This window comes from Simochromis diagramma, unplaced genomic scaffold (genome assembly GCF_900408965.1).
Source record: "Simochromis diagramma unplaced genomic scaffold, fSimDia1.1 OVJJ01000396.1, whole genome shotgun sequence".
Lineage (NCBI taxonomy): Eukaryota > Metazoa > Chordata > Actinopteri > Cichliformes > Cichlidae > Simochromis > Simochromis diagramma.
In genome coordinates this window covers 40,052-47,883 of record NW_024387048.1, presented here as the reverse complement: position 1 = coordinate 47,883, position 7,832 = coordinate 40,052, and the positions used below count along the sequence as shown (strand labels likewise).

General features: G+C 39.9%; 1 long non-coding RNA gene across 1 annotated transcript; it reads left to right on the top strand.

The window, feature by feature from the left end:
* The first annotated feature begins 215 nt into the window (after positions 1-215).
* Positions 216-1,173, top strand: LOC120741761. Its single transcript, XR_005697685.1, has 3 exons — positions 216-301; positions 434-508; positions 866-1,173. It is a non-coding gene; the product is annotated as an uncharacterized LOC120741761 (long non-coding RNA).
* The last annotated feature ends 6,659 nt before the right edge of the window (positions 1,174-7,832 follow it).

Genomic DNA, 7,832 nt, shown 5'->3' with positions numbered 1-7,832 from the left:
AGAACATAATCTCTGTGTTTTTCAACCAGCAGGACCCAGAGTCCACGTGGAGGGGAACAGCTCCTGCTGTGTGTGCCCCCAGCCATGTTTCCTCACCTGGTCCAGCTGTCGTGTAAAAGACAGAAGAAGAACGGCCGGCTGGAGGAGCTGCCCCCTGCTGATGGAGAGCAGCTGGAGCTCAGAGAGTCGGGGACGCAACACCTTCCATCTTACTGGATCCATCAGCATGAGAAAAGCACATAGGAATGTACCTGCTGGGTGAAGCACGAGGGGGGCACAGTGGAGGCCCAAACACAACAAGGTAATGAAGGCTTGGTGACTGTGTTCAGCAGTGATTCAGCTTCATGTGGAGATGCTGTCAAAGAGAGCAGAGCAGAAGAGGACTGACATTTCTCACTGCAGCTCCAAACATTTGACTCCTTTTCTGTTTCAGAGCTTCCAGCTCCAGCAGCCTCCTGTCCTCCAGAGAGAGAGCCAGCAGACCTGCCAGCTCTGCAGCCAGCTGACTGTAAGATCACCTGCTGCCTCTCTGCATGGACAGCTCCAATGTCCAATGAGGGAGCTGGAACAAGTTTTTAGGCTCCTTAAAGTTGCACTAATTGATCAAATCTTCAATCCAACAAGCTCTGATAAAGCCACTGTACACTAGCTGCTCAGCACCAAAACAGCAGACAGACCATATATGTCAGAGATCAGTTTGTTAGCTGCTTGTGGAGTTCTTCTGCCCCCAAGTGGACACAAACACTACATCAATTCATCCACTTGAAGAAGAAGCTGTGACTGTTTCTATTTGGACTTTTTCTCCTTGATCTGAGAGGAATAACCCGACTGTCTGTCTGTCTCTTTGTGTCTGTCTGTCCTTCAGTGTCCTTCCAGTCTCAGTGCAGGGTGAAGCTGCTCTGCCTGCTGTACACAGTGCTGATAGTGAAGAGTCTGGTGTACTGCTGTGGACTCTCTCTGCTGATGATGCTCACAAACAAGGGAGCGTCCACCAACTGCACACATGCTGACTGACTGTTTCCTGCTCGCCTTTTCTCACCATCACATCTCATCAATTCATCTCATTCATCACTTTGATCACAAATGTTAGTTATGATGTGTTGTGCTTATTTTGCCTTTTTCTTCAACAGTTAGAAGATCATCTGAAATAAATACATCTTTACATGTATTGTTGCTCTGAGTTAGAATTCTTTTTGTACTTATTGTGACTTTTATTGTAGTAACAAAAACCATCAGGAATATTTTTATCACAAGTTTTTGTTTGATTTTCAAATGTCAAACAGTGTAGTTGTGTTTGTGTGAATAATAAAGATTTGAAGATGAAGAGTTTGATTCTACTTTCATTGTGTGATCAAAACAACAACCCGTGTGAGTGAAGCACAAACTGACTGTATCCAAACTTGCTCTCCTGCAGCAGACGGGCTGTGTGGGTTTCTGCTCTGCAGCCTCCACACCGTTAGCTGTGGCTTTTCACTTTAATAACACAATGACAGTTACAAGCATGAACTCTGCTTCAAGAATGATTCCAGGAAGGATCTGTGTTCTTCACCTGTGAGAGAAACAGCTCAAATCCTCAACTCAGAGCTGACAAATGAACTTTAATGGAATCAAAGGAGAGACCATGAAGCCCCTGCAGTCTGCTCAGCTCCCATTTTATTACCTGAGCTGAGTTTTTCATTCTGGATATCACACACGTAAGAACAGATCAAGTCTGAACAGCAAATGTTGGAGAATCATTTTGAAGTCTTGCTAAATGTCCTTATTATTACAAAAACTACTGAATGATTCAGAAAATCCTTTCCAACAAGCAGAAATATGCAAACAAAGTAGAAACAAGGCAACATGAGTCATTCAGATGCAGATAACATATTCTCCTTATTTTGAAGAACACAGTCATGAAATCTTTCTGTGTGTCATTCATTGAGTTGAAGTGCCTAATAGAAGAGGAAAAGCAGCAATAATCAATGATAGCTGAGACATTGAGAACATGGCTGTATGCCTGCTATCATAACAGCAAACAAAGCACACAAACAGCAAACAGACAATAATGTGCTCGCAGCTTGTTGTGTGTTGTGTCATTTTTGACATTTCATGAAGTCACAAAAATGTGTGCGACTCATTAAAGGAGTCTGTACGTGTCAGTCAGTGCTCTGTATTCATGTGTTCACCTCATTAAAGTCACTCAGACACTTTTCTCCTCCAAACTTACAGCACAGCTTCATATTTCACTGACTGATTCTTTCATTACATCCATTAAGGGTCACACAGTGAAATTAGTGCAAACTTACAAATGTGTTGCAACAATTTTGGCCTCCAAACTGAACTTTGAGACAAACAGTGAAGCTGTGAGCAAAAAGAGGCTCCAGTGTGTGTCATGGTGGAGGAAACTGTTGTATTCCCACATTAAAAACATGCTGATCTTATTGGATTTTTCCCTCAAAGTCTTTTTCCTCCTTTTTCTCTTCATCCAAATGTTCTAGCAGGCTGACTGTGAGTCCCTGTTGAACCTGTACAGCAGAAAGTAACAGCAGTCAGCGGCCTCCACTTGACTTCATGACTTCAACCCCTCGCACAGTCACTTTCACTTTCTTCCTTCTGTCTTTTAGTCCTAAAATGTAGAACAACACCAGATCCAAATATTTGTGTCCTTCACTCACATCTTCAAATGATCCCTTCCATATCAGAGATGATACAAAGGCAACATTTGTCTTATTTCTCTTTCATGAATCAAAAAGTACTTTTGTACTGTTGTGTAAATGTGTGTGTAAAGGTGGATGACTGCCTGCTGCAAATGAAATCTAACCATGGCTACAAATAAATGAAGCTGAAGCTGACGTGAAACACAGCCCTGTTTTTATTACTGTTTATAGATATTAGAATTGATGATCATCATTTTAATGATTCTTAAAACTGTCGTCAACAAAACAGAACAATTAAAAATGAGATGCTGTGAATATTATTTATTCATTTTGATTCACAAAAACAAAGAAAAGGTGAAGATGTTCAAAAAGTTAGATAAAGAAGAAAACAACAGATAACAGTGTGTGTTAGTAAATTCACAGCAACATGAATGTTTCTGAGTGTTTGTGCGTCATGTGACCCAGATTTTTGGATCTGCTGTCAGATTGAAATGAAGACGATGAAACCACAGCAGCTTCAGCTGAGCTGTCAATCAGCAGCAGCAGTCTTATCTGTGGGCCGCAGGGGCTGATGGGAGCTTTGAGGACCTGTTAGAAACCACGTGGCCCTCGTCTGATCTCACAGCTCGTCCTTGTTTGGCCTCAGCTGCATCAGAGCGCCACTTCTCCCCAGGTTCACCAGAGGAAACACCACTGCACAAAATGCTTTTCCTCCCAGCTGCTGCTCTGTGCTGTCTGTGTTCAGGTGAGTGTTTCCAGCCAATCAGGAGCCAACAAAGTCAACCTGTAACAAACACTGTCACACTAACCTTCATCTATCTGTCTGTGTCTCTACAGCACTGGTTACCATGGCAGCAGAACAGCTGATTCAAGATGGTTTAACATTGACCAGGAGAGTTGGAGAAAGTGTCTCCTTCAGCTGTGGAGGGATTAATAAGTGTGATGGCAGCGACTATCTGTTTTGGTACCAGAAGAAAGAAAAAGAAACATTCAAAGCTATTCTTGATATTCATAAAACAAATGGTGTCATAGATAAGCGTTACAATCATCCTCAAAAAGATGATTTCTCAGCTGTAAATAAACAATCTGGCTGTGAGTTGAAGATAAAGAAAGTTAAACTCGATCATTCAGCCACCTACTACTGCTCCTGTGTTAAAGTTGATACCCACAGTGAGAAATGATCCCTGCAGCCTGAACAAAAACCAACAGATGAACAGATGTCAAACAGTGTCTGTGACAGGAAGAGAGCAGTAAACCACAGCCCAGCTTCACATGTTTCACCTCCATCTCAGAGTCACAAACATACTGAGCTCAGATTTTTATTTACTGAGATACTTGTAAATAAACAAAAGAGCCAGTTTGTGGCCTTTTTGAAAAAGCAAAATGTTTTAGAGTTTTTCCAATCTGGTTTTAAGTCCTTTCATTGCACTAAATCCGCCCTTTTAAAAGTTTGTAATCACATATTTTTAGCTACTGATGCTGGTGACTGTGTTGTTCTTGTCCTTTTAAATTTGACAGCTACATTTGAAACAGCCAGTTATGCTATTTTAATCTCTCGTTTGGAGCAGTGGTGGGCATTGAAGGCGCTGCACTGGAGTGGTTCACGTCCTACTTGGCGGAGCGAGATTTTGTGTCAGTCTCTGTGACCATGTATCATGCTGTGCTCCCCTCTTGTGTGGTGTCCCACTGGGCTCAGTTCTAAGCAGCCTCCTCCTTTGTTAGTATCTGCTCCCTCTTGCTTTTATACTGAGAAAACAGGTCATTGCTGAAGACTGTCAGATCTATCCTGTACAGCCATTATCCAGTGTGTTGATGACATTAAAGCTTGGATGTCTCTTAACTTTTTAAAATTCAATGAATGGTTTTTGGTAGCCCGACTGAGACCCCCAATCTGTATTTAGATACCTTGGCCCAGTATGTTAAGCCAACTGTCACAAACCTGGGGGTCAAAGTGGACTCTGAACTGAAGCTTGACAGTCAGATTAAGTAAAATCAAGCTTCTCTCAGCTCAAAGGGCAAAATTAAAGCCAATTCTTTAACAACAGCACTTTGAGACAGTGATCCACACCTTTGTTAGCACTCGGCTGGATTATTGTAATGCACTTCATATTGGGGTCAGTGCGTCATACGTTACTCATCTACAGAGGGTGAAAAATGCCACAGCTCATCTTTAAACTCCCACTTGAAAGTTTGAGCACATTTCCCCTGTTTTAGTTTCACTTCACTGGCTGCCCATTTCTTCTAGGACTCATTTTAAAATCCTTTTATTTGCTTTTAAAGCTCTCCATGGTCTAGCCCCATCGTATCTCTCTGAGCTGCTACAGCCATATACACCCACCCACTCTCTGATCAGCTGTTCCTGAATGTACCCAGGACTGAGTGATAACTTAGAGGAGATTATGCTTTTGCTGTAGCAGCTCCAAAACTGTGGAGTGATCTGCCTTTAAAGATTAGACAGGTCTCTTCTCTGCCTGTTTTTAAATCACTCCTGAAAGCCCCCCTCTTCACCCTGGCCTTTGACACCTTGTGAGATGTTGGTTTAATGTTATGTTTATTTCTGTTGTTGTTTTAGTTGATTGTATGTTTTATTTATTTATTTATTTATTTATTTAGTTGGTTATTTATTTATTTATTTATTTATTCTTTGCAGTTTCATTGTATCTATTGTTCTTAACTTATTAACTGTGCAGCACTTTGGTCATGTGCTATTTTAAAGTGCTTTATAAATAAAGTTGTATTTGGATTTACTGCTGTCAGAAATGCAATTCTATTTATTTCTGTTTTGAACAGATTTTTCATCCTGTTTTAAGACAGAAACAAGAGGAACAGATGACATCAAACTTCCAAATGTAAACAAATGTATCCTCAGTCCCACAAAAACATTTATTCAAAGTGAAAGAAAAACAGATTGTGTCAAGAAACTGAACTCAAATCCCAGAGTAAGTCAGTGCTGCTACTATCAGTCAATGCTGCTTCCAGATCGATAGAATCAACTTTTAGGATGCAGCACCTTTGCATCCCGATGCAGCCCTGTTTTTATTACTGTTTATAGATATTAGAATTGATGATCATCATTTTAATGATTCTTAAAAAGGCTTTAATGAATCCTTCAGTCTGAAACCAACTTGGAACAAAACACATTAGAAGATGTGGGAAAGAACCACAGTGTGCACATATTTAAACACACAACACAACCACATGTGTTTGTTTCAAATAAGATTTTTACTCTAAATGTTGTTAAATATGATTTTGTTTTTTTTAACTACTTTGTGTGCAATTTATGAACTTTTAAAATATTTAACCATATTATTTATTTTTAGATTTTTCTATTTATTTATAGTTTAGTTATATTTAGTTTGTATATTTAGTGTTTTCATCACAGCTGTTCAACAACAGATAACAGTGTGTGTTAGTAAATTCACAGCAACATGAATGTTTCTGAGTGTTTGTGCATCATGTGACCCAGATTTTTGGATCTGCTGTCAGATTGAAATGAAGACGATGAAACCACAGCAGCTTCAGCTGAGCTGTCAATCAGCAGCAGCAGTCTTATCTGTGGGCCGCAGGGGCTGATGGGAGCTTTGAGGACCTGTTAGAAACCACGTGGCTGCTGTGATCAACTACTTCCCCACTCACCTACAAACAACACCCTCTATTTCTCCATATTTTCACACCACGATCACGCAAACACATCCGCTCAACGGCAGCACATTCACAACAGCCTCACAGCACGCACAGACTTGCAGGACACATAAGCAAGCCACGCTTGTTCATATTAGTGAATATTCACACACACATAGTCAGACTTATGGAGCCTCTCACCACACTTCTTTTTCTCTTTCTATTTACAAACAAGGGATGTTTCCACATTCTCTCCACCTGTCTAAACGAAACACCCAGCATACTTCATTAGACGTACACACACAATTATGGGCACGCTGAGGTTTGTCACATGGAATGTAAATGGAGCTGGCACCAGAGGAAAGAGGTTAAAGATATTTAACCAGCTTAAAAAACTACAGGCAGATGTTGTTTTATTACAAGAAACTCATAAACCTGTCACAGGTTTAAACGAACTTAAAACACCCGAGTTTCCTAACGTGTTTGCAGCCGGTTTTAATTCTAGACAACGGGGAGTAGCAATTTTAATACATAAAAATGTTAATTTTACAGTACTCGATACAGTTATAGATCCAGAAGGTAGATTTCTAATTATTAAACTATCAATATTGAACAAAAAACTATGTATTGTAAGTATATACGGTCCAAATGTTGATGAACCCTCATTCTTCCACGGATTTTTTAGTGCACTCTCTGAACACCTCGAATGCACACTCATTCTTGGAGGCGACCTCAACCTTGGACTAAATGAAGACATGGATAGGCTCAACACAACAGGAACTCAGCGCAATTGGCAGTCCACAAATATAATCAAACAGTATATGAGCGACTTTGGTCTTTGCGATGCATGGCGCTCTCTTCACCCCACCAGTAAGGCATATACTTTTTTCTCACATGTCCATCACTCCTACTCTCGTCTGGATTATTTTTTGGTCAGCAGCTCACTGCTGAACGACATTTCAGACACTGAGATTCATCCTATAGCTGTCAGCGATCATGCTCCTGTATCTTTAACACTAATGCACAAGAATAATACTACGCCAAGAAAAAACTGGAGATTTAATATATCACTACTTAAAGATGAAGACTTCATTAAATATTTCAAAAAAGAGTGGACTTCATATTTGGACTATAATGACACTCCCGAAACATCAGCTTCTGTTCTATGGGAAGCAGGGAAAGCTGTGATGAGAGGTAAAATAATTTCTTTCTCATCACACAAAAAGAAAGAAGAAAACAAAAATATTCAGGAATTAGAAAAAAACATCAAATCACTAGAAGAAGCCTACGCGTGCGACCAAGATCAGGAAACATTGAACAAAATATGCAAAACAAAACTAGAATTAAATGAAATTATTAATAAAAAAAACACAATTCCTTATACAAAGACTTCGCTTGCAGAATTTTGAACACAGTAACAAATCAGGTCGATTTCTAGCTAACCAGCTAAAAATAAATAAAGAAAAAACAACTATATGTGCTGCTAAAGATTTATCGGGGAACACAATATATGATCCTGGAAGAATAAACAACATTTTTAGGGATTTCTATGAAACTTTATACTCACCACAA